The sequence below is a fragment of the Chiloscyllium plagiosum genome, chromosome 14, assembly GCF_004010195.1.
Source record: "Chiloscyllium plagiosum isolate BGI_BamShark_2017 chromosome 14, ASM401019v2, whole genome shotgun sequence".
NCBI classification, from domain to species: Eukaryota; Metazoa; Chordata; class Chondrichthyes; order Orectolobiformes; family Hemiscylliidae; genus Chiloscyllium; species Chiloscyllium plagiosum.
The window spans coordinates 52,829,714-52,856,394 of record NC_057723.1 but is presented as its reverse complement, the minus strand read 5'-3'; positions in this window follow the sequence as shown (position 1 = coordinate 52,856,394).

The following is a 26,681-nucleotide window of genomic DNA, read 5'->3' as shown; positions in this document are numbered from 1 at the left end:
CAGCACTTCCTCCTCCGTAATCTGGACATTTTGCAAGATGTCACCATCAATTTCCCTACAGTCTATATCTTCCATATCCTTTTCCACAGTAAATGCTGATGCAAAATATTCATTTAGTATCTCCCCCATTTTCTGTGGCTCCACACAAAGGCCGCCGCTGATCTTTGAGGGGCCCTAATCTCTCCCTAGTTACCCTTTTGTCCTTACTATATTTGTAAAAACCTTTTGGAGTCTCCTTAACTCTATTTGCCAAAGCTATCTCATTCTGACAAGCTGGTAAAACCCTGTCTTTGCCATATCTCGGAGCCCTGACCCGATTCTGTGGCAATCAGACAATTACCTACCTGCCTCCTAGAGGCTGCCTGCCAATAGGAGGGTTAGTAGCTCTTTAGTCCCCAAGAAGCATCAGCATCCATGGTTAGTATTGGGCTTGCACCTGGCCCTGAGTAGGATCTTAGATGCTTCCCTGAGAACAAAGGTACTACCTTTCCTCCTCCTCCCTCCCCCTACGAATCCTGTAGTGACCCCCACGTTTTACTGGCCAGGCTCTACACACCAAAAGCTCCCTGTAAAATGTCAACAGTAATGTAAAAATGCCACCAAATGACCCTTAATTTGATACTTAAGCATTGCGATTGATTTCTGGTCTGGAAGACCATCCTCTACCATCACTGACATTGAGATGGTGACAGAAACTGCATCCTTTGCCTTGATTCTCTAACTCCCCCACTCACCCGAAGCTACCACCTAACCTGCTCTGATAGGTCCAATTAAATTCCACTCTCAGAAATCAGAAGCACATTTCCTTCCTTTTTGAAATGGTCCATATACAGGGGTTAAGATTTTGTCTTCCTATGGATTCATGGGTTCATCAAAGTATTGCTTAGAAGTTCCATACAATTGTGAGAGCTGGTTCATATCAAGTAAACTGTATGTTTGTAATTTTTTCCAATATTATATATAATTACAGAACAACCTGGATTATCCAAACAAGACAGGTGGGGAATATTTTGCTTGGATAACTGAGTGTTCGGATAACGTACAATGTTTTTATGGGATCTTGAGATCTTGTATGGATAATCCAAGATTCGGATAATTGACGTTCGAATAACCGAGGTTATTTTGGAGACTTGTTTTGGAGACACAATGGAAGAGCAATACACAGATGCACATGTTTCTCAGAGTTCCTATAGATCCATACAAACCAACAAAATGTGCTTTCAAGAAATTAGGTCTGTGTATGTCTCATTTAGGAAGGTTTAGTTGAAGAGACTCAGTGGTCTGCTATGGTTTGTGGACTGTCCTTTTACCTTTAAAACCTGCTTTGAATCCTGAATCATCAGAATGACCATCCTTTATCTATCACCAGCCTATAATCATAATGTTTACTTCCAAGCATAGATTAGACAACTTTAAACCAACAATGTGCAAAAATATTAGCATTTGCATTTAGAAACCATAAAATTGTGGATGGAGTTATAAACTTGATTTGCTGAAAGGTTACTGTGCTCAGGAACATAGCATTAACTTGTTCTGCTATATGCTTTATTTGTTTTATCAATGTCTGAAGTTGAGACAAACGTGTTAAGATGAAAATCATTCACCTCCTGTTGTTTACATTCGTGCCCTCAGCAGCATAATATTTTGTGGAGCTATAAAGATTTCAAAGCTGATAGGTTGGTATACATGACAGAAAATTCAGATATTTCTGTACACTCAAAGCTCAGCGTATGTTGAAAATTTTTCATGAATCACAGCTGTGTTTATTAATGTCAGAATGAAAAAAATTGTACAAATTAAATTGAAAAATATTTAATTTAAAATACAGTAATGTGGATTTATATTGATACCAGCGCCTCAATTTTAACATCTGAAGAATTATGGGCAAAGTGAATGGAAGCAGCTGACAGACTCAGACAAATTTACAAGCTGCCATATTTTAGCATGCTGTTTAACAATTAAAAAAAAATACATTTCTTAAGTTCATGAACCAGTGACTGCCAAGGTTCAGCTACAGCCCTCTGCATTATGTAAGTGCTCCTTGTACCTCTTAGAATGTATAAAACTGAACTAAAAGTACCTGATATCCTGTGGCATTGCACATTGTTAACCTTACATTCAGCACATTTGTAAAACTGTGAAATAGTCACGAGCATATTACTTGAGGGCCAGTAATCTCTATTCCTAAATGGCACCTTGTGATGTTGATTAAAGGCTAATTATTGAGGAAAGGTTTCTGTAGGTTGACAGCTTCAGGTTTGTTAATTCCTTGAGCAGAGGTCAGGATATCAGGATCAGTGACTTTTTAACACTTTGAAGTTGAGGTCTTAACTTTTACTGCAGGATGGGAACAGAGCAAAGTAAGTGACGAGCCTGTCCAGACCTCTGTTATTTGCTTCTTATTGACTTTATGACCAAAATAGCTGAGAAGTTGGCATGAAGCAGCTGTCTAGCTGATAAAATCATGCCAGTTAGAAGCAACCTCCTACAAAATAATTTGGAGAATTTGTCCTGTAATTACAATAGCAAGAGCTTGTGAAATATTATACTGATATATGTTTATATTCAAGGTTTAATTATAATATGGATCATTTTTGCTAGGGTGTTGAAAAAAGAACAAGAATATCATAATCCAGTAGATAAAACTATTGAGTTCTTGATCCTTACTTGGACCATAAATTGTTATACTTGTTACTTGAACTTGTTAGGGGTGAATTTGCTAAGTCTATTGTGTAAGCTGTTAAATGGTATGAAGTACAATAATCAAATTTCACCTGCAGGAACATGAAAAATTGAATTGATTCATCTCCATGCGAGCTGAATTGGGTCTTGTAAATTTTGTAATTGGCAAAGGGTTTGTGATGGTAAACGTCTTATGATGTATGTAAGAGAAAAGCAGCTGTTGCTGCCATAACAAAGTTTTAAAATGAAATCTGCAAGGACCATAATAACCTTCAAATTCAACAGAGCTTGTGGCTTGTAATGTTACAAAATGTAAATGCTATTACCCTATCTTTCTCACTTATAATGTTTCAGTAAACTTCTTAAAACTGAACATTTAATATGTGAACAAATTACTTCTACATTATCATTGAACCTAGCATAACTATAAGGAAGTTTGCAGCCTGCTTGTGAAAACCTTCTCTCCAAAAACAGGAATCCTCCCAACCCCAACCCACTCTGTTTTGTATTGCACATTTGTATTTGAGGTTTTGATCATCTCCTTGTTAGTATTTGGCAGATAACCTTTTGTTCAATACATTAGAATATGTCATTTCATTTTTTGTACAGTCTTGCCCACAAGTGGGGAGAAACACTCACTGTCATAAATTAATTCTGTAGTTCTGTTTGGAGTGCATAAAAGATCTTTCTCCATGAATTCTATTTGCATGTATTACTTAGAATAACATGATCGGAATGTGGTTCAAATATAGAACATATCAACAGGTTGAGTTGACCTTGGTGAAACATTCAGGCTTCATTTTAACGAAATATAATGTCATCTCAGTCTCTTGAGGTGCTTTCCTATTCATTATTTAATTGAATTGGAAGAGGGCACTGTTAGTATGATCAACAAGTTTGCAGATCATACGAAGATTGATGGAGTAGCAGAAAGCATAAGTGAATGTCAGGGAATACAGGAGAGTATAGATAGACTGGAGAGTTGGGTGGAAAAGTGGCAGATGGTTTACAATCCAGACAAATGTGAGGTGATGCATTTGAGCAAGATTAATTCTAGAGCAAATTATACAATGAATGGAAGAGCCTTGGGATAAGTTGATGGGCAGAGGGATCTGGGAGTGCAGGTCCATTGTACCCTGAAGGTTGCTGCACAGGTGGATAGAGTGGTCAAGAAGGCATACAGTATGCTTGCCTTCATTGGGCGGGGTATTGAGTATAAGAGCTGGCAAGTCATGTTAAAATTGTACAAGATATTAGTTCGGCAGCATTTAGAATACTGTGTACAGTTCTGGTCGCCACATTACCAAAAGGATGTGGACGCTTTGGAGAGGGTGCAGAGAAGGTTTACAAGGATGTTGCCTGGTATGCAAGGTGCTCGCTATGAAGAAAGGTTGAGTAGGCTAGGTTTATTTTCATTAGACAAAAGGAGATTGAGAGGGTCCTGAATGAGGTTCACAAAATCATGAAGGGTATAGAGAGGGTGGATAGAGACAAGCTTTTTCCCAGGGTGAGGGATTCAATAATGAAAGGTCACGCTTTAAAGGTGAGAGGTGGAAAGTTTAAGGGGGATACACGTGGCAAGTACTTCACACAGAGGATGGAATGCATTGCCAGCAGAGGTGGTAGAGGCGGGCATGGTAGATTCATTTAAGATGCATCTGGATAAATGCATGAGTAGGTGGGGAGTAGAGGGATACAGATGCTTAGGAATTGACCGACAGGTTTAGATTGGCTTAGGTTTGGAGGACCGAAGGGCTTGTTCCTGAGCTGTAAATTTTCTTTGTTCTTCTTCTTTCTTTGAATCCCACTTCCAGCATGTTGAGGTTTCGATACAATTTGTAATTGAGAGAGTCAAAGGGCTAAACAATTTGTATAGTGCCTGTTCAGTTTAATTGCTTTTTAATGCAAATTGTCCAATGGCACGTGCAAAAGATCATAGAATTGTAAGAATTACTTGAGCTTCCACAACCATAACCTTAATGAGAAGGCTGAAAAAAAACACCCCACTCTCAAATCTGTTTATACCATCTGAAATAATTAATTTCCATTGGAAGTTTTGGCTAATTGTGCAGGTATTCAGTTGTCTTTGAAAAATTGAGCTGGTTCTTTTGGATGCAACAGTACTAGAAGTGACATGCTAAAGCTTCTAAATTCTGTATATTTTTTAAAAACCCTGAACATTCATTTAAAATTGGATGATTCACCAAATTACCTTGCTGTCACAGCATTTTTTTTGTGTTAGGCATGCAATTGCACCAAAGTTCGATGACTATAACAAAGAAGAAATTTGAAACATCTTTCTAAACGAAAGTTTGAACTTGTTGCAGAGCAGATTTGAGCATTCAGACAAGACTTGAACTGAATCCTAAGGAGAACGATATTTCAGAACAGTAACAACTTTCTGTGCAATTTAGTCCTGGATTGCTGGTTGCACCTAAGGCAGAATTTCTATCCATTATCATTTTTTTCTCCCCCAATTATTTTTGCTGTAATTAATGAGAGGAGGATGCTCAGGTTGGTTGACAATCAAAATTGCAAAATACTTGTTCGTAAATAACAAATTGAAAATGAGCAGCTTTTGCATAATAATCTCAACATGAGTAATGCCTAATTTGTAATGATTTATTTCTCATTGGTTTTGTATTGTAAGAAAATAATATGAAGCCTGCTGCTAGATGTGAGCATGTGTTCTGCCAGCTGCGGAACCTGAATTGTGGCACGCAGTTCCTGTTTATAGATCACAAGTCTTCTCCAGATGCTTCCTGTCTTTGACTATGACCTGATCCAAGTCAGGGACATGGTTGACTTGCACCGTAAATTCCCACCATCAGAAGTTACTCTTCATAATCTGCAACTCCATCAGGGTTAGAGGAAGGAGGGCCATGGCCATGGGGATGACCAAAATCAGTCAAATGCTGGATGTAAGAGACCCTGACTAGATGCAGTTGCAGAGGTTGATACACACAGTGACAGTGGACATCCAACTCATGGCCTATGCTATCCATCACTTGAAGATGACAGTGTTCAGACCTAATGTCTTGCACCTGTTAGAGGATGCTCAAATATGCGAGAGGATCCGATTTGCATGTACCCCAGTTCGGTCAGAATTCCACATTCTGACCCTGGGTTCCAGAAATTCTCTTAGGATTTGGGTATGAATATAGAAGGTATACTTAGTAAGTTTGCAGATGACACCAAAATTGGTTGTTTAACAGACAGTGAAGAAGATTATCTCAGAGAACAACAGAACCTTGATCAGACAGGTCAATGGGCTGAGGAGTGGGAGATGGAGTTTAATTTAGATAAATGTGAGTAATGTAAACCAGGGCAGGCCTTATACATTTAATGATAGGGTCCTGGGGAGTGTTGCTGAACAAAGAGACCTAAGGGTGCAGATGTAGAGTTCCTTGAAAGTGGAGTCACAGGTAGACAGTGTAGTACAGAACACATTTGGGATGCTTGCTTTCATTGGTCAGTGCATTGACTATAGGAGTTGGGATTTCATGTTAAACTGTACAGGACATTGGTTAGGCCACTTTTGGAATGTTCCATTCAATTCTGGTCTCCTTGCTATCGGAAAGATGTTGTGAAATGTGAGAAAAAGCTATACAAGGATGTTGCCAGGACTGGAGAGTTTGAGCTATAGAGAGAGGCTGAATAGGCTGGGGCTATTTTCCCTGGAGCATTGGAGACTGAGGGGTGACCTGATATAAGATAATAAAATCACAAGGAGAGTGAATAGGATGAATAGAGAAGGTCTTTTTTCCCTTGGGTGAGGGATTCCTCAACTAAAGGGCATGGGTTTAAGGTGAAAGGGGAAAGATTTTAAAAGGACTTGAGGGGCAATTTTTTACAGACAGTGATGCTGTATAGAATGAGCTACCAGAGGAAGTGGTAGTGGTGGTGGTGGGTGGGTACAATGACAACATTTTTAAAAGTCATCTGGATGGATATATGAATATAAAAGGTTTAGACAGATATAGGCCAAATACTGTCAAATGGGACTAGGTCAGACTGGAATGTGTGGTCTGCATGGACAAGCTGGACTGGAGGGTCTGGTTCCATGCTATATGAATCTATGACTCTAAGTCTGGCAGTATCTAAGAAGAGAAAGCAGGATCAATGCTTCAGGTCCAGTTACCCTTCTTCAGGCTTATACTCATGGATTGTGCCCAAAGCTGTTGTTTCATAGTGACCAAAACAGAGACTCATCATAGCCAGTGTTGGGCTAAAGTCACCAGGTACCTGCTTCTACTTCCATGTCAAGACTTCTTGGTATTTGCTTTGCTTGTGATGGGTGGTATGTTAGGAAGTTGTACACGGAGGCCTGAAGTGCAGTTAATAGTGTTGCTAATCAACAATAACCCCCAAATAAGCAACTAGCCATTTCCTAGTGAGAATCTTGCCTTGATGCCCTGAACTTAGTTAAAAGATGAAGCAAGTTGTTCTCACCAACAAGACAGATCTTGTTGGACCTTTTGTGTGATTCTGCCACATTTCTTACCACAGCCTACATCTTCAAGGCCACTGTAAGGTTCTGTCCAAAGAGTTCTACTCTAGTTTTCAAAGGGAGAAAAGGATCCCTACCAGCTCCTTAGTGTCCTAGCAATTATGCCGGATCAAATGTAAATGCACTTGATGCTATCATGCAATGAAACCTCTTGTTTAAAAATAAAATCTCTGTTGCCTCTTCCACAACATTGCATCCTCTACCACTAATCATTTAACTTGTCCTAACACATAGGAAGATTGGTAGCTGGGAACTACCTCAAACAGCCCTTGCCCAGTACCACATACTGGCAGATATACTGAACAATATCAGAGTGGCATCTGACATGTTTGCAGTGATATGGAACTGACCACCATGAGGAAAAGAAATTCAGAAGATCCAGAAGAAAATTTAACAAATTGAAATAAGTGTGTTTTCGAGTTGAAGATCATGACTGCTTTCAGAAGCCACATAGTCAATCAACAACAGAGAAAAGCAGGAGAAGATCTGGAAGCTGCAATAAGGCAAACCCAGGAATCAAAAGGCCAAACTTAATTTAGAAGTTGGTATGAAGTGCGGGGTGCAAGAGAATGGGTTCGGAAAAGGGAGAAAATTCAATCACACTAAGAAACTACAGAGGCTTCAATGAAAGAGGGTCTGTATGGAACAACTGAAAATTTGAGGAAATTGGGTGCCGTGGTGGCTCACAGTACCAGGGACTGGGGTACGATTCCAGCCTAGGTGACTGTGTGGAATTTGCACATTTTCGCTGTGTCTGTGTGGGTTTCTTCCAGGTGCTCTGGTTTTCTTCCACAATCCAAACATGTGCAGGTTAGGTAAGTTGGCCATGCTAAATTGCCCATAGTGTTCAGGGATGTGTAGGTTAGGTGCTGCATTAGTCAAGGCTAAATGTAGAGTAAGAGGGTAGGGGAATGGGTCTGGGTGGGTTGCTCTTCAGAGGATTTGTGTGGACTTGTTGGGCCAAAGGGCCAGTTTCTACACTATAGTGATTCTATGAAATCTCTGGGGGGTGGGGGGGGGGGGCTTCAAGAAATGGCATAAAGATCAGAAAAAGAAGGTCATGAAGTTTAAAAGGGAGTTCTTTCATCTCTCCGTGAATAGTTCTACTATTACCAATAGTACCCATGAGGTACAGCTACAAGTGAAATGAGCAGAAAATAAACTTTGATCAAGTTTACAGAATTTGGAAAGTCTCAATTTACTTAATCTGAAAATGAACAAATTTTAAAGAAATCTAGTGGAAGAGAAGGAAATGAAAAGTTTAGACAAGTTAAAGATTTAGGACTGGGACTGATTGATTTAATTTTGATAAGAATATTTAAAAAGACTGCAGTCAAATCTTTAAAAATATGCAGAGGCAAGTGCTTGGCATTTTTAATGTTTATTATTCAAGCACTCTATACAGTATTACAGAAATTCAAAGTTAAAGGATAGTAAATATGGCAAATACTGGAAGTACAGAATCTACAGTCAGTTTGAAACCGCATTAGGGAATATAAGCTTTGAGAACAGCAAATTAAAAAATCAAATAATATCAATACGGATTTAAAGCAGCTTTATGGTAATTAGATTAAACAGCCAACTCGGAAGAAATGGAAAAGACGTAATGTTTCCTAGTATATTCAAGGTCAGAAAAGAGGAAGCAAAATTTAGATTTCATGGAGAGGGCAGTTTTTGAGATTCAGCACTGCCTGAAGTCAAATCCTAAGCGTAGAAGTAGGATATAGTTTACAGAGCAGCAGAAAAGTAGGGTACACATGCAAAGCGTTCAATATGGTTCAGCATTGTCCACTGAAAAAAGGATTATGAGGCCTTTACAGTGGAAATTGCAGATGACAACAATCTAAGATTGACAGAATATGTTTAGATGAATGAATTTCTCATTAGATTTAAGCTGGATACCAGTGTGGAGGTCAGACCAGTTTCCATAGCTGAAGAAGCAGAAGTTACCAATAAAAAGACTACAGATGCTAATGTCAAGATAACATGAATGCAACACATTTATTGACAGCATAATATGTAAAAAAATTGAAAATGTTTACATGGTCCACAATCTAAACTCCTCACTTTTGATTCATCGTGTGTGTTTCATCCTCAACCTCTAAGAGATTAGATGTAACCCCTTTGTTTCTGGACCAGTTTATCATTTGGAAATAATGTGTAGTTGGCCACCCAGTCAAGGGGATAATAAGCAATTTCATTGAGCTTCCTAGACTCATGGTGGACCCCAAGAAGAAAAGGGAATCAGTTGTAATTACAGTTGTAATTGCAAAGGCAATGTTTCATCTGCCACAGAAGAAAACATTGCCAGCAAGCGAAAAGAGTTGAAAAAGGAAAGAAAAAGATTCAACCAATTATGCCAAGTACAAAAGTAACCAAAATGGTGCTATCTATCCCTCAGTGCTTTATTGAAGGATGACCAGACCAAAAATCCAGTTGGCCAAAAAGACATACTTTGAGCATCAACAGCGTTTCATGCTCATGGTTGAGAAAAGACTAGTTATTTAAGCATTCCTTCGTAAAGATGTTTTAGGAAGAATACACTGGGGATAATTGGGCAATACATGTTATACAGCCGGAGCTCAGCCAGCAGTCTGGGGCCAGAGATCTCAAAAGAAATTGCAGATTTCACAATGAGTTATGTTTATTGTCTAGTATGAAAAATCAGCAATCTTTTAGCAACAGGACTGAAACGCTGAAAAGGTTTCCTGATCAAACAACCACAAAGAATGACTGACTAAAGAGCTTGATGAGCAACTCCAGGAAGTTAAGTTGCATATGTTTGTATGGAAGTCAGACCAACAACCACAAATTCAGAACACTGTTTAAAAAAAGCTGCCAGGTGTGTGCATCTAAGATATTGTGAGCATTTGCCTATTTCACAAATTTGGGATTCAACAAGGAATAATGTACCTATTTCAACAGAACAGCTATCTTTCAGGAAGGAAATTCAGGACATTGAAGGTTCTCCAGATGCAATTAACCAGTGACATGAATTATCTCCTTCGCAAAAAGTATCTGAGAGATAAAAAATCCTCCAAGAAAGAAAAAACTATGGATCAGAAGCAAGGTCAACAAATTTCAAGCAAGATGAACCATATCATAAGACTTGCCATTCTTCCAAGTTTGAAGTGACTGCATTCAGCAATAATTGTACCCAAACATTCTGTCAGTGGAGATGAGAAATTTTACTGCACCTTCAGAGGGAACAGATGTATTTACACCAGCTCTCCAAGGTCCTAGTATTTAGAAACAAATGTAGTGTCAATAACACAGTTTGTCTAAACTTCATTAAGTACTCAATCACTAATCATGTGACACCCAAGATAAAGGAGCATCCATAGCAGTGAACTACCTGAAACCACCTTTACACAGTATCAGATACTGCTAGACATGTTGAATGCCACAATGTATCAGGAGAGATTATCTTGAAAAATAAATAACAGCCATCAGAAATATGAGGATATATTTGCATAGAGCATGAGAGGCAAATATTTGTTTCAAGAAGATATAAGTTAAAAAACAAATTCCCAACCAAGGAGATCCATCTTGGTTTAAAAGGCCCCATTACACCCAGTTTTTGTTCGAGGAGTTTTGCGGAGAAAGTTAAAAATCACACAACACCAGGTTATAGTCCTACAGGTTTATTCAGAAGCACTAGCTTTTGGAACACTGCTCCTTCATCAGGGAGAGAGTGAGTAAGAATTTGACCTCCCTTTTTGCAAATATGCCATCATTCTCCCTGACTCAAAAAATGTCTATGACTGTTCATCCTTGAAGTCTATGGAAACTGTCTACAGATATCTTGAATATGTTGCCATCTCCCAGATTTGTGACTGTTTTGCATAACTCAATTTTAAACATTGTCCAATTAGATTACTACTCCTTGCACAATTGGAAATGGTTCTAGAATCTTAGAATGAGTACATTTAAAAGTTTACAAGTCATCACTTACAGTACCATCTAAGGTACAAAGGATACATGTTCTTAAGTACTAAAGAAAGTTATAGAGGATGTCATTTGTGACTATGACCTGATGAACTCATCGTCATTTTAAATCTCTCTACAAACTTTTGATATGGTTCATTGCACATTCCTTCTCCTTCTGTTTTTTCCATATTGTCTAGCTGAGTGGCTTAGTGTCCAGTTTTCTTCTTGTTTATCCAGCCTTTGCTAGAAAATCTCCTTCAATGACTACTCTTGCTAAACATCAACCCAAACCTGATATCCAGGTGCTTAACCTTGAACTCTCCTAATTTTCATTGTATGCTGTCCCTTAGTGATTTAATCTAAAATTATAATATGAGGATGTGAGAAGTAAGAAATAAGAACTGGGAGCAGGAGTAGGCATGTCCTTTGAGCCTGCTCTGTCATTTGATATAATCATGGTGATTTCATCTTGGTCTCAACTCCACATCCTTGCCAGCTCTCCATAGCACTTCAACCAAACAATAATTAAAAATCTGTTAATCTCCTCTTTTAAACTTAATCAATGTGTCAGCATCCATTGCACTCTGGATAATGAATTTCACAGACCCTTTTGAGAGAAATAATTTCTCCTCATTTTTTAAAAATCTGCCACCTCTTATCCTAAAACTATGACCTCTCATTCTGGATTATCCCATATGAGGAAATATCCATTCCACATCTACTTTATATATGCCTGGTCTACATCATCACATCTCTCTCAGACCTCTCCCTAGCCACAACTTGCTTTGTCATACTAATTTTCCATAACAAATGGACTCCCTCCAACAACGACAAGCCACAATACCTCACTACTCATTCCATTCCTCTGTCAGGCCATTGTTGACACCAAACCAGTTTCATTGCAACTTTGTCACCTTACTTGATTTTCTGATTCTCTTTCCATTCTATTACAAAGCTTTCTTATGTCCACCTCTGTAACTTTGACTGTCCCCGCCCCAACATTAGACATCTGCTGCTAAAATCTTCATCCATGCTGTTTTCAATCCTAAATCATCTATTCCAATCATCTCTTGGCCTACTTCATTTTTCTTTATTCTTTTCCTTGGATGTGAATGTTGCTGGTAAGGCCAAACTTTGTTCCTATTCTTAATTGCCGTGAAAAGAGTGGTTAGCTAGGCCATTTCAAGAGGAAGTTAAAATTCAACCACACTGTGGTTGGCCTGGACTCACAAGTAGGCTTCCCTAAAGGATATTAATCAATCAGATTGCTTTTTACACCAATCACAGTTTAATGATCACTGTTACTGAGTATAATTTAATGAATTTAAATTCCACCAAACGTTATGTTGGGAAATGAGCTGAGGTCACCAGAGCATTAGTCTTAGCCTCTAGACTAATCATTCAGTGATATTACTGCTAGACTATTGTCTTCCCATTCCTAACTGTCATCATTCCTAGTCATAGGTATTTATAAGAAACTGATGTCTCCATCCTAACCCTTGTAAGGGCCTGCTCACCAATCACCTTATGATTACTGACCTATGCTGGCTCAGAGTCCAGAAATGCCTCAAATTTTAATCCTTGCATCAATTCTTTTCAAACCCATTTCTTTATATCTCCTTCCCTATCTCTGCGACCTTCATCAGATGAAAACCTTTCAAAACTGTGTTCCTCCAACTCCTATCTCAAGTCGCCCTTGTGCTTTTCTTCCATTACTGGCAGTGTGCCTTAAACCACTGCAAACCTAAATGCTTGACTTTGTTCCCTAAATTTTTCCTCTTTCTAAACAATCCATTAAAGCACATCTCTTTGACCAATGTTTTGAGTTGCCCTTCTTTATATTTTGTTCTTTGGTTTGGTATCAAGTGTTATCAAATTCGGTTCATGTGAAACTGTTGGGAAGCTTTTTTCAAAACTAGAGGGTATAGGTTTAAGGTGAAAGGGAGAAGATTTGATTAAAAAGGACTTGAGAGGTAACGATGGCCCAGTGGTTAGCACTGCTGCCTCACAGCGCCTGTAGACCCGGGTTCAATTCCCGACTCAGGCGACTGACTGTGTGGAGTTTGCACATTCTCCCCGTGTCTGCGTGGGTTTCCTCCGGGTGCTCCAGTTTCCTCCCACAGTCCAAAGATGTGCGGGTCAGGTGAATTGGCCATGCTAAATTGCCCGTAGTGTTAGGTTAAAGGGGTGGATGTAGGGGTATGGGTGGGTTGCGCTTCGGCGGGTCGGTGTGGACTTGTTGGGCCGAAGGGCCTGTTTCCACACTGTAAGTAATCTAATCTAATCTAAAGTAACCTTCACTCACAAGGTATGGTGCGTGTATGGAATGAGCTGCCAGAGGAAGTGGTGGAAGCTGGTACAATTACAGCATTTAAAAGGCATCAGGATGGGTATATGAATAGGAAGGATTTAGAGGAATATGGGCCAAATGCTATCTGGTCAGTGTGGTCAAGTTGGACAGATTCCTACAGTGTGAAAACAGATCCCGTGATAACACAGTCATAGTGGCCAGAGTGCCTTCAAATGTCTTGTATTCATCTCAGATTGGTTTAGTGCTTAAATATTTACCAAATAGCCTGCTTTGAAACATTAAAATATGAAAACTTGTTTTTTTGGTTTTGTTTTCATTTAATACTTGAAAGCCATGGCAATATTATTAAACCAGCTTCCACTTTTAATACTTAAAATATCAGCATCACGTACTTACAGGTTTAAATAGGTCAAAGTATCCTCTGAACCACATCAAACTGTTGTTTTTCTCTGTCTAAAATGTACACCTAGTCCATTGGGGCATATTTTCCATTTCTCACATCAGTTCTGCTTGAAGTCTTCCCCTGTGAAATCGTTAATGTAATGGTAACTAATGCTAATTGATGAACAAATCCATGCAGTGATTTTATGTCAAGTGGGGACTGGATTTTGACTGCCTGAAGGGATTGTACTTAAAACTTCAATAACGTGTATGAAAAGAAACTTATTCTACTGGTCAGCACTAGGTTCAAACTCTGGTCTTGAAAAGAAAAATGTTTCAAAACAACTCGTCTCACTTGGGCAGTTACTTAGTGTTCTAGTATGGAAAGCGAATCAGTGATATAGAAATATGCACAAAGATTTGGAGCATGCATAAAGCTCCCATAGATTAATTTCCCAGTATGGTGCTCAAAAAGGATAATATTATACATTTAGTATTTTTTGTCAGGCTAATTTTCACCATTTACAGCTGCCTGGAATTTTGAATAGATGGTAAACTGAGGCCTAAAGTGTCAGAATTTTATGCTTATCCCTCCAATCCCAATACAGACCATTCAAGAGTTGAGAAATTTGTTGGGCTATGATCCCACATTCACAGCCTATAACATTGAGATCCCCATAATGACGATCGGGAAACTTGAATTTCAGCCCAATTTCATTGCAATGAGAGAGATATGGAAGGCAGTGGGAACTCTACTAGATAATTTAGTTTCTGATTCTTGGGAAGTCTACTGACGACCTGAAAATCTTTTGACCAGTGTGTTAAAAAAGTCTTGCCAATGCCCCCATCAACCTCTACCTTTCTATACTCAATTAGTCAATAATATACGATTTTCTAGAATCCATTGGGGTTTAGTTAGGTCAGTTGGCTGGATGATTGGTCTGTAATGTAGAGTGATGCCAACAGCATGAGTGCAATTCTCACACAGGCTGAGGTAACCATGAAGATATCTCCTTCTGAACTTCACCTGAGGTAAAACCACGCTCTCTGATGAGAAAGCAGCTCTATGGTCTGAAACAACAATAGCAATTTCACCTTTAGTACCCGCTCTGTACAGAACAAATCAGCCATATAATTAAAAAAATTGAAAGAACTACAGATGCTGGAAATCAGAAACAAAAACAGAAATTGCTGGAAAAGCTCAGCAGGTCCAACAGTATCTGTGGAGAGAAAAATCAATATTTCAGACCCAGTGAGCTTTCCTCAGAACTCAAAATTCAGCCACATGATAATACTGGCGAGTCTTTGAATCCAAATAAAGCTAAAAACAAATTTTGAAACTCTCCTTTGTCAAGAAATAAACTGCTTTTCTTACAACTTTAGAAACATGTCAATCAAACACAGCCATTCATAGGATCAATGAACAAAAAGGTTTAATTATTTTGACACCCTTTCATCCATATAAGCAGACTGGCATTGACAAACGAGATGAAAGAGTAACCTTATTGCAATTTCAAAATGCTATCAATAATGCAAAGTTTGCACTCTCTCTTTCAAGGTTTACAAACAGTCTCTTGTTGATCTGAGTCCAATAAGCTTGGGTGGATCTTATCCAAGCATTCACAATGAGATCATCTGGAAGGACTTGATGTGTGGCCTTCCTTTCAAAATTGATTGCTTATATTGATACAATTTGTCAGATAGTCTCTTTATGAATGCTTGAACGAGTTCCAAGACTGATGAATTGTTTCAATAATGTAGGAAAGTTTGACACTGCTTGAAAGGGAGTTTTAATTTTGATCCACACTTTTGCATTATTAATAAGTTTTAATGGTTGTTTTCTTCTGGCATGGATTAAGGATTGGCTAACAGGCAAAAAGCAGAAAGTGAAAATAAAAAAGGAAGTTTCCAGAGGACATAAAGCCAAGCAAGAGTGTGTTGTGGAGAAGATGTAAAGCAGCCTTAGTGAGAGGACAACAACATGGCAAATGGAATGTAATTTGGAGAAATGAAAGATAAAAAGAACACAAGGAGATAGTGAGAGCTGCAAATGCTGGACAGTCAGTCAATAAAACGTGGCACTGGCAATAGCACAGCAGGTCAGGCAGCATCTGAGGAGCAGAAGAGTCGATGATTTGGGCAGGACCCTTCATCAGGACTGGGGAGGGGGAAGGGAGCTTTGAAATAAATAGGAGAAGGGGAGGTTTCTAAAATTAGATTCCCTACAGTGTGGAAACAGACCCTTTGGCCCAACCAGTCCAAAGAGTAACCCACTCAGACCGATTTCCTTCCAACTAATGCACCTAACACTATTAGGTGAATTTAGCATGGCCAATTCACCTGATCTACACAACTTTACACTGTGGGAGGAAACTGGAGCATCTAGAAGAAACCCACACAGACACAAGGAGAATGTGCAAACTCCACACAGACAGTCACCCACAGTTGGGACTCTGGTGCAGTGAGGCAGTAGTCTAACCACTGAGCCACTGTGCCACCCCAACACTTATGTAAACCCCTCTGTTAATTAAACCAAACACCTCACCTCATGATCTGTTAAAATATGAGTGACAGAACTCCCAAATTCTATTATTTAAAGAAAATAACATCAATTTATTTTTTAACTCTAAAAGTGAGTATTAAACAACAATTAGTCACAACTCTAAGCCTCTCTTTCCCTTAGCTGTTCATTACCTGCTCCAACTCTATTACAACATACTGTTCCAATAAGATGTATATTAAAATTACATCAACTTAATTTCAAAACCACAAAGCTGCTGTCATCACCGGTGTCTTTCTTCTTCCTGCTAAAGATCTCCCTGGGTCGTCTTCTTTCTTTTACTGCAAATATGTTTCATATGAAAAGGTACATTTGATAGAGAGAGTTTCCTAATTTTTTTTTTAGATTAGATTATCCAAACTGTGGAAACAGGCCCTTCGGCCCAACAAGTCCACACTGACCCTCCGAAGAGTAACCCACCCAGACCTATTTCCCTCTGACTAACACACCTAACACTATGGGAAATTTAACATGGCCAATTCACCTGACCTGCACATCTTCGGATTGTGGGAGGAAAACAAGCACCCAGAGGAATCCTACACAGACACAGGGAGAACATACAAACTCCACAGAGACAGTCACCCGAGGCTGAAATTGAACCTGGGTCCCTGGCGCTGTGAGACAACAGTGCTAACTACTGCACCACTGTGCTACCATATTCTTGGGTTTCTCTTGATGGCAGTTTCTCTCTCTGCAGTTTTCAAAATGTCTGCATTTCTTTATCCCCAACATCAGATTGTTTCATTGGTTTGAAGTTGGCAAAACAATAAATTCAAATTCAATTGGGTTTTAGTCTGTTGGGGCATACTGTAAACTGGTTAAATGTGAATTGTTGTCAAAATAGCAACCAACTCAGGTATCCATTTCACAGCCAAATGTTACATACTTTCAATTTTTCAGTTCACTTTTGGACTGCCATCTAGTCATATACAGAATAGCATTCACTCTCTCTTAAAGGTACAATACACACTTTCAACTTCATAACAGGTGGGGCTGAGAGAAAGATAGGTGGGATGGTGATAGGTGGATGCAGGTAGGAGGGGACTGTGATAGGTCAGTGGGAAGGATGGAGGGGATAGATGGGAAGAAAGATGGACAGGTAAATCGGGTCAAGAGGGTGGTGCTGAGTCAGAGGGTTGGGTCTGGGTTGGGATTGGGTGGGGGGATTTGGAAACTGCTGAATTCAATGTTGAGGCTATGTGGTTGGCTTCTGAAGTGGAAGCTGAGGTGTTCTTCCCTCAGTTTGTGGGTGTCCTTGTTTAGGCAGTGGAGGTGGCCCAGAATGGATATCTCATGCAGGGAATTAGAGCGGAAGTTGAAATGGATGGCCACCGGAAGGTGGGGTTAGTTGATCTGTACAGACCAGAGATGTTCCCTGAACTGGTCCCTGTTTTGCATTTGTCTGTCTGCTGTAGAGGAGACGATGTCAAGAGCAACAGATGCAGTAAAGGAGATTCGAAGATATGCAAGTAAATCTCTGCCAGATTTGGAATGATCCTTTAGGGCCAGGGATGGAGATGAGTGGGGAGGTGTGGGCAAACCTCCTTCTGCTGCAGGAAAAGATGCTATGTGTGGAAGAGAGGTTGGTAGGGAAAGTGGGCCTAATGAGGGTGTCGCCGGGGGAGCTGTCCCTATGGAATGCAGATAGGGGTGGGGAAGGAAATATATTTTTGGTGGTGGGGTCTGACAGTAGATGGCGAAAATGGCGGAGGATAATGCGCTGGATTTGGAGATTAGTGGGGTGGAACGTGAGGACCAAAAAGACATTTTTTTTGAGGTGGGTGAACAGTTTGAGGGCAGCAGTGTTGGAAATGGAGGAGATGCAGTTGAAGGCACTGTTAATCATGGGGGAGGGAAAATAACAGTCCTTAAAGTAGGAGGACATGTATGATGTCCTGCAGTGGAATTGCACAGTGGCTCAGTGGTTGGCGCTGCTGCCTCACACCACCAGGGTCCGAGGTCTGATTTCAGCCTCAGGTGACTGTCTGTGTGGAGTTTGCACATTCTCTCTGTGTCTGCATGAGTTTCCTCCCACAGTCCAAAAATGTGCAGGTCAGGTGAATTGGCCATGCCAAATTGCCCACAGTGTTAGGTGCATTAGTTACAGGGAAATGGGTCTGGGTGGGTTACTCTTCAGAGGACTGATTGGGCCAAATGGCTTGTCCCCACACTGTAGGAATCTAATCCAGTCTTGTGCATCTTGGGGGCAGATACAGCAGAGGTGGAGGAATTGGGAGTAAGGGATTGTGGTTTTACAGGGCGGGGATGGGAGGAGGTGTAGTCAAAGTAGCTGTGGGAGACAGGGGTTTTGAAATAGATGTCAGTGTTAAGTCAGTCACTGGAGACAGAGAAAGAGAGGTCCAGGAAGGGGAGGGAGGTATCGGAGATGTTTGTTCAGGGTAGAAGGAGTTGGTGAATTTGAACTATTTACCCTCCTCATGGGAGTACAAAGTGATGCTAATAGAGTCATCAATGTAGAGAAGGAAAAGGTAGAAGGTGGTGCCAGTGTAGCTGTGGAAGACGAACGTATCTGCGGAAGGAACAGATGAATGTTGGAAAGTGTAGATATGCAAAAAAAGCCCAAGTGTATTTTCCATTGTTATTCTGGCTGCAGTAAGTAATTAAGAAGGCTGATGAAATGTTGGTGATTTCAGTACAGGAGCAGTGAAGTGTTGCTTCAATTCTATAGAAGCTTGGTTAGACTGCATATTTGCAGTTTAGATCTCATTACATCAGGAAGGATATTATTGCCATAGAGGGAGCACAATAAAAGTTCACCATACTTGTCACAGGTTAATAGGACTGTCCTATGAAGACATTTTGGGAAACTAGCTCTTTTTTCTCTATATTTTCAAGAAAAAGCAAAAGCAATCTAATTGTAGGTTTCATGGAGAGGGATAGGTAGGGTAAATGCAAGTAAGATGTTTACCCTGGTTGTGAAATCTAGAACTAAGTGCCACTAAGTAAAAATATAGGTGATGCCATTTGAAACCAAGATGAAGAGAATTTCCTTTATTATTCTGAGGGCTGTGGTTCTTTGGAATTGCCCCAAAGGGCTATGAAAACTCAGTCTGTGTATGAATATGTTTAAATTCCAGATTATGTAATTGCTGCTTATCAATAGCATAAGGGATTAAGTGGATAGTATATGTAGAAGGCATTTTAAGTGTTCATTAGCCATGATTGTATTAAATGGTGGAGCAGGGTCAATGGGCTGAATGGACTTCACTATTCCTGTGGGTGCACAGTGGTTAGCAATGAAATCTTACAGTGCCAGGAACTTGGCTTCCAATCCAGCCTTGGGTGACTGTCTGTGTGAAGTTTGTACATTCTCTCTATGTCTGCATGGGTTTCTGTTGGATGCTCTGGTTTCCTCCCACCGTGCAAAGATGTGCAGGTTGGGTAGAATGACTATCCTATATTGCCCTGTAGCGTGCAGGCGAAATGGATTAGCCATGGTAAATATGGGGATTGCTTGGGGGAATACTCTTCAGAGTGTTGGTACAAATGTGATGGGCTGAAAGGCCTCTTTTTGCATCGTAGGGATTCTATGAATTCTTTTACTGTTGGTTCCTTTTATATGCAAAAGACTTAAAAGGCATTGCAAGGATTAAAATGCTTTTTATTGCTATTTTTGCCTTGGCTGATTGACTCTTGTATGAGGTTGTAGGATCATAGAATCCCTACAGTGTGGTAACAAGACATTTGGTCTATCGAGTTTATACTGACCCTCTGTAGAGTTTCCCACCCATACCAACCCCCCACCATATCCCAGGAACACTGCATTCCCACAGCTAATTCACCTAGCCTGAACATCCCTGGACACAGTGGCAATTTAGAATAGCCAATTACCTAACTTACACATCTTTATACAGTGGAAGGAAACTAGGGTACTCGGAGGAAACCAACACAGACAAGGTGAGAATGTGAAAACTCCACACAGACAGTCAACTGAGAGTAGAATTGAATCCTGGTCCCTGGCATGTGAGACAACAGTGCTCACCACTGTGCCACTCCCTTTTAGAGTGTTTTTTTACAAAGCAAAGCAGATTTTCAAGACTCTTTCCTTGTTGTGTCAGATTTATGAGAGCTTTAAAATACTTGCCAGGCTTGCTTATTTATCCTGTACATAAACAATACTGGAACACTCGTTATGGAGGATGCATGAAAAATGTAAAAACATGTGGGTGAAGGGGATTTCAAGAATGGAGGGCACACTGAGGGGTGGTAAAGGGGAGAATGGGTGAGGGTAATGAGACCTAAGAACAATATACAGGATTGGGTTTAAGTAAACTGAGGTAGCCTTTTAAACCTTTGTTGACTTACCATCCATATGCCACTTCAGGAGGCAGCATACCTGACTCCAACATTACTCCAACTCCCACAGACCAAAATGTCATGACAGTTCCTTAGTCTTCAGTTGGGAAAGTAATATCATAACATGGCCTGAATCTTGGTTCCTAATTCTAAGGGAAAAATCAAGCTCATATCTTTATGATTCTTCTTGCTCAATAATTCCCATAAGATTCCATTTACTAAATTTCCATATAAATTAGAATTATTTTGTAATTCAGTTATCCTGCTTGTGCATTGTTTATTCAAAAAACAATGTGAACAGATTAAGCAAACAGTGATAGCAATCTTTGAGATTTTTTGTTGGTTCCTGATTGAACTATTGAACAGAGCATCCACTTGCAGTACTTTTTTTTAATGCCATCATCCTACTGATATGATTATTGATTTCTCCTATTAAGTGATGCAAGATTGCACCCAATAATGCACTGCTCCATTTCACAATGCTAAAGTATGAGCTTGTCAAAGGTAAAAACTTAATTATAATGGAATTTATGGAAGGCAATTGTCACTTCTTTTTTTAAAAAAAGTTACCCACTTTGTTGTCAAAGGTAGATGTGTATTGAAAGTAGAACATCAATTACAAGTGAGCTGAGCCACCTTCTGTTCCTCTTACATTAGCCAGAAACTTAGATTATAAGTAATTTTGTTTTCAAGAAAAATATTGCAAAAAATTAAATACATTTTAGGCTTGAAATGAAACCTGGTAGATGACTAACCAATAGTATTAATAAGGGGAAGAAAATCACCATGTGATGTTAATATTGGTCTTTGCCAGCAATGTGCAAGTAATTCTATTAATCCACACCACACTTGGTGTTATGGTACACTGCAATAGATTGTCAAAGACGTGAAAGATGGGTAAGACTTCACCTGCAACTTTATTAACAATTAGCATTTGTCAATATGCTTAGACAAATCAGCCAACCACTTTACATGATCACCAGTTGGAGGAAAGGTAAGCAACAGGTTTGGTAATTCTAGTTGTAACTGGGACTTGTCACCATGTTTACAAAGAAAATAGCAGCTGTTGGTTTTAATCCTATTTATTTAAAAGCCATGTTGATGATGTGATATAAAGCAAGTAGTATAATTCTAAACTAATCATATATTTTTGGGACTTGGATGCAAACAGAAGCAGTTGGATGAAAGACTGCTTAATACCAGTTGTAAGGATCATGCATGAAACAAAATAACAACTTGCCCTTACTATGGCAAAACACCCTAAGGCACTTCACGAGTGTTGTCAGACAGAATTTAAGAGCAACTCATTTGAGATTTTGCAATGGGTGCAAACAACCAAGGTCTTATAGAGTGGGCGGAGATGTTTAAGGTGGAACTCGAGTTTAAATCGTAAGTAGCTGAAAGTATGGCTAGAATTGAAATTTGGAGTATGCTATTGGGCCAGAATTGAAAAAATTGAAAAAACAGAAAAATTAAAAAAGCATTTGTTACAAAATTCCTTGGTTTCATTTCACCAAAAGAATCAGGGCTGATTTTGTCTATACTATATTCAAAGAGTAAAGCAAGGTTCAGGATATCTTTCTGCAATAAATCATTGATAGCAGTGTCCTTTTGATTGTATTCTCTCCCATTCTTTCCAGTTGCTGTAGGTGGTGACTTCTGCTTAATAAATCAGCGTGTTCATAAGTGTTAATCAGTCATCTCATGCCTCCTGCAAACAAATGAATGTATCTGCTGGAGAAGGAAGACTCAGAAGCAGCCTTCTGATCAGCAAAAGGATCATTTTTGTAAACTGCACACAAAGACTACTGAACTGCCTTCCCAGTCTTTCTCTCTGCTCATAACACCCATGGTTTCTTTGCATCTGTCTGTATGAGAGCACAGAGGACAGTTTATAAAGAGGTTAGAGTTTTAATTGGTAAAGTTACATGTTTCATAATTATTTACCTGTGGTTAGAGTCTGTTTATTTATAATAAATAGTCATTCTTGTTAAGTATAAAACCCTGGTCTGTGCTCTGTCAAACTGGATCTGAAAGACAGATAAATTGGAAAGTTAAAACCTTTAACTTTTGTGATGACTCTTGAGCTTGATTTCCAGTATCCTATCCCAGTGAGGTGCAACAGTTTGGACAAAAGTGACAAAGGTAAAAATCTATCAATTCAATCTGCTGAAGACACCAATAAAATGTGACAGCCACCTAATGCAACAAATCCTTTTATTTGAATAAGTACAGAAACTAGAAGTTTCTCCTATAGCCAATGTTATAGAACAAATACCTGATCTTATTGAATCTGCAATCAAGTCTGGAGATCCAAGAACTACAGCCTCACATAGTACAGACCTTAATAAATTTACAAAAAAAAAGTAATTTCTCTGAATCTACATGTTTCCTTCACCACTGGTATTGGTGACACCACATATCCTATTACAATTTCAAGGATGTTATAATTGCTGAGCTTGTCTAAAAAGAAATCCCCACAGTATTAGTCAATGAATAGTCAACAAATATCTATTACTTTATGACAGTTCTCTGTTGAAGATGTGAAGACTTCAGTGATGGTACTAATGCATTTCAATGAATTCAAGCTTAGAGAGTTGAAGTTGAAGTACGATAATAATCCAGAAATTAAATGATCTTAATTTGTTTTTCTTATTTCTTAAATTAAGTGATGTTTTCACATCCAACTCAGTTCTTAAAATTCTTAAAAAACCATTAACTGACTGACTGATTTGTTAGCAATCTTCTGACAGACTTCAGAATTGCAATACAAAAAATAAAGAACTGCAGATGCTGGAAATCTGAAACAAGAACAGAGAAGCTGAGCAGATCTGGCAGCATCTCTGAGTTCAGAACTTCAGCAGTTCTGAAAAAGGATCACTGGACCTGAAATATTGACTCCACTTTCCCTCCACATGCTAGGACAAAGTGAGGACTGCAGATGCTGGAGACCAAATGTCAATTCTTCTGCTCCTAAGATGCTGTCTGACCTGCTGTGCTTTTCCAGCGCCACACTTTTCGACTCTCCACAGATGTTGCCAGACCTGCTGAATTTTTCCAGCTATTTCTGTTTTTATTTCAAATGACAATAGTCGTTATATGGAATATTGATGCCTTCTGTCTATCACAGTAGACAATGCTCTAAGATGAGAGTTTAAATATATTGTTGGGGTAGGATAAGTTACATCATTGCATAAGACATACTCAAATTTATTTAATGTTTTTGAACAAATAATGAAAAATGTGTACTCAAAAATGAAAAGATATTCCTTTTCTGTATTTATAATATCTTTCATTTGACTAGCATGAATGCATACAAACTTGTATTCATAGGATAGAATCCCTACAGTGTAGAAAAGACCCTTCAGCTCAACAAGTCCACTCCAACACTCTGAAGAATAATCCACCCAGATCCATTCCCCCATCCTATAACCCTACATTTCCTATGACTAATGCATCTAACCTGCACATCCCTAAACACTATGGGCAATTTAGAATTGTCAATTCCCCTAACCTGCACATCTTTGGATTGTGGGAGGAAACCAGTTCACCTGGAGGAAACCCATGCAGATAGAGGGAGGATGTGCAAGCTCCATAAAGGCCCAAGGCTGGAATTGAACTTGGGTCCCTGGCGCTGTGAGGTGTTCAAAGTTTGTGAGGTAGCAGTGCTAACCACTGAGCCCCCATGTTGTCTTTACTTTGCCAATATTAGTTGTAGGGTTTAGGGCCTATATAAAGAGACTGCAAAGGTACATCGATGGCTTGAGTGAGTTGCCAAAAGTTGCTAAGTAGAATATAATGTGGGAAAATGTGAGATTATCTACCTCAGCAGAACATTATTTAAGGAAAGAGTGAAACCGTAGAATGATGCAAATGGATCCATGTCCTTGAATGTGGAAAGTAATACAAGGGTAGCATGTGGATATAGTAAGTAATCATGAAAATAAATGGAATGTTGGCCTTTATCGTAAGAGAAATAAAGATAGTAAAGTCTTCCTACAACTGTAAAAATCATTGGTGGAGTCTGTACTATCTGAACAGTTTTGGCCTCCTTAAGAGGGATATACTTGTATTTAAAGCAGTTTAAAGAACCTCCACTAAGCTAATTCCTGAGATTAAAGGATTGCTTTGTGAGAAAATGTTGGTCATTACTCTTTGGAGTTCAGAAGATACCACAGAAGTGTTTTTGAGGGGTCTATCCTGGGTGGGTCCTGAATGGATTCATAGAATCCCTACAGTGTGGAAACAGGCTAGTCGGCCCAACAAGTCCACACCAACCCGCCGAAGGGTTCCCACCCAACACATTCTACCTATCCTATTACTCTACATTTACCCCTGACTAATGTCCCTAACCTATACATCTCCGAACACAATGGGCAGCTTAGCATGGCCAATTCACCTAACCTGCACATTTTTGAATTGTGGGAGAAAACCGGAGCAGCCAGAGGAAACCCATGCAGACACAGGGAGAATGTGCAAACTCCATACAGTCGCCCGAGGCTGGTATTAAACCCAGGTCCTTGGCGCAGTGAGGCTGCAGTGCTTACCACTGAGTTGTGGGGATCTCAAAAACCAGGGGAAACAATTTAAAAAGAAAGAGGCCAGATAGAAATTTCTTCTTTCAGAGAGTTGTCAGCCTTTGGAATTCTCTTTCAAAATGAGAGGTGGAGGCCTGAATATTATTCCAGTCTGAGTTATACAGAGTTTGTATTGACGAGAGAACCAAGGTTATGGAAGATAGAAAAGTGGAGATAATCAGATCAGCCATAATTTTACTGAAATGTGGAATAGGTTTGTGGCACTAAATGGTCTGTTCCTTTTATTTCTTATGATTCCATGATTGTATTATCATTTGGGGTGGAGCCTTAGGGGTGTGAGTGAGATGGGTTATGGCAAGATGTGTGTCAGAAGTCAGGTGAAGGCAAACTCCACATTGGGAACAACTTACTCCATTGTTTATACTTTTTTACAAACGATGTGGCAAGATTGTCCTTGGGCAGTGTTGAGATTCCAATACCATGACTCCGTTGATTAATATTCTGCCTCCCATCTCACCAAGTCATCAAAGAAGGTAGATGTTGTGAAAACTCAACAAGGAAACCAAATCATGTACCTGTCACATTCAGCCCACACTTACTCTGTGGTGGAAACTGGGTACCAACATTTCAGGCCAAGCTCTATGGGTAGTGACTCCATGTGACTCACTTCCATGAACATTGGCATCTGTCATGTGCCAGCCTCTAGGACCCCTCATGGCACATCTCCAATCCACTTAAAGGACTCTTCAGTGCTACACCTTAGGCTATAGCAGCACCTATCATGTAATGCTGCTGTCAGTGACACACACTCAGCTTATAGATTGGACAGGTTGCATCTTCAGACTTTTCCCCCACTCTTAGTTCTCATTCTCTCTGAGCCTACCTGGATACTCACAGCCTCACTGCCTTGCCTTTCCCTTTTGAGCTTTGGCCTTCAGCCGGCTCATTTCATTGCTCCTTACCATGATGTTTCACACAAAGCCAGGTAACTTATCATATTGTCTGCAGGCCTCCCTCAAGTCAAGGATCATAACCTTTGCCCAGGGGATCCCAGTACAATAAGTAAGGTCAGTCTTCAATACCAGTTCAAGATCTACTCTGGGAAATCAAAGTCAGGAACCTCTCCTTTCAAGGGTGAGAGTTGGATGACTGGCAGCACATCACCTGTACAGACACTTTCTGCCTTATAGTGGGCTACTTTTCACATGAAATGGCAGAGAGAGATATTATGGAAGATAAATGTAAGTGACACAGCTATTACTTTTGCTGCGGGTTGGGGGGTGTTCTGAGTGGAAATGTGTTGCTGGAAAAGCGCAGCAGGTCAGGCAGCATCCAGGGAACAGGAGAATCGATGTTTCGGGCATAAGCCCTTCAGGAATGAGGAAGGTTTGTCCAGCAGGCTAAGATAAAAGGTAGGGAGGAGGGACTTGGGGGAGGGGCGTCGGAAATGTG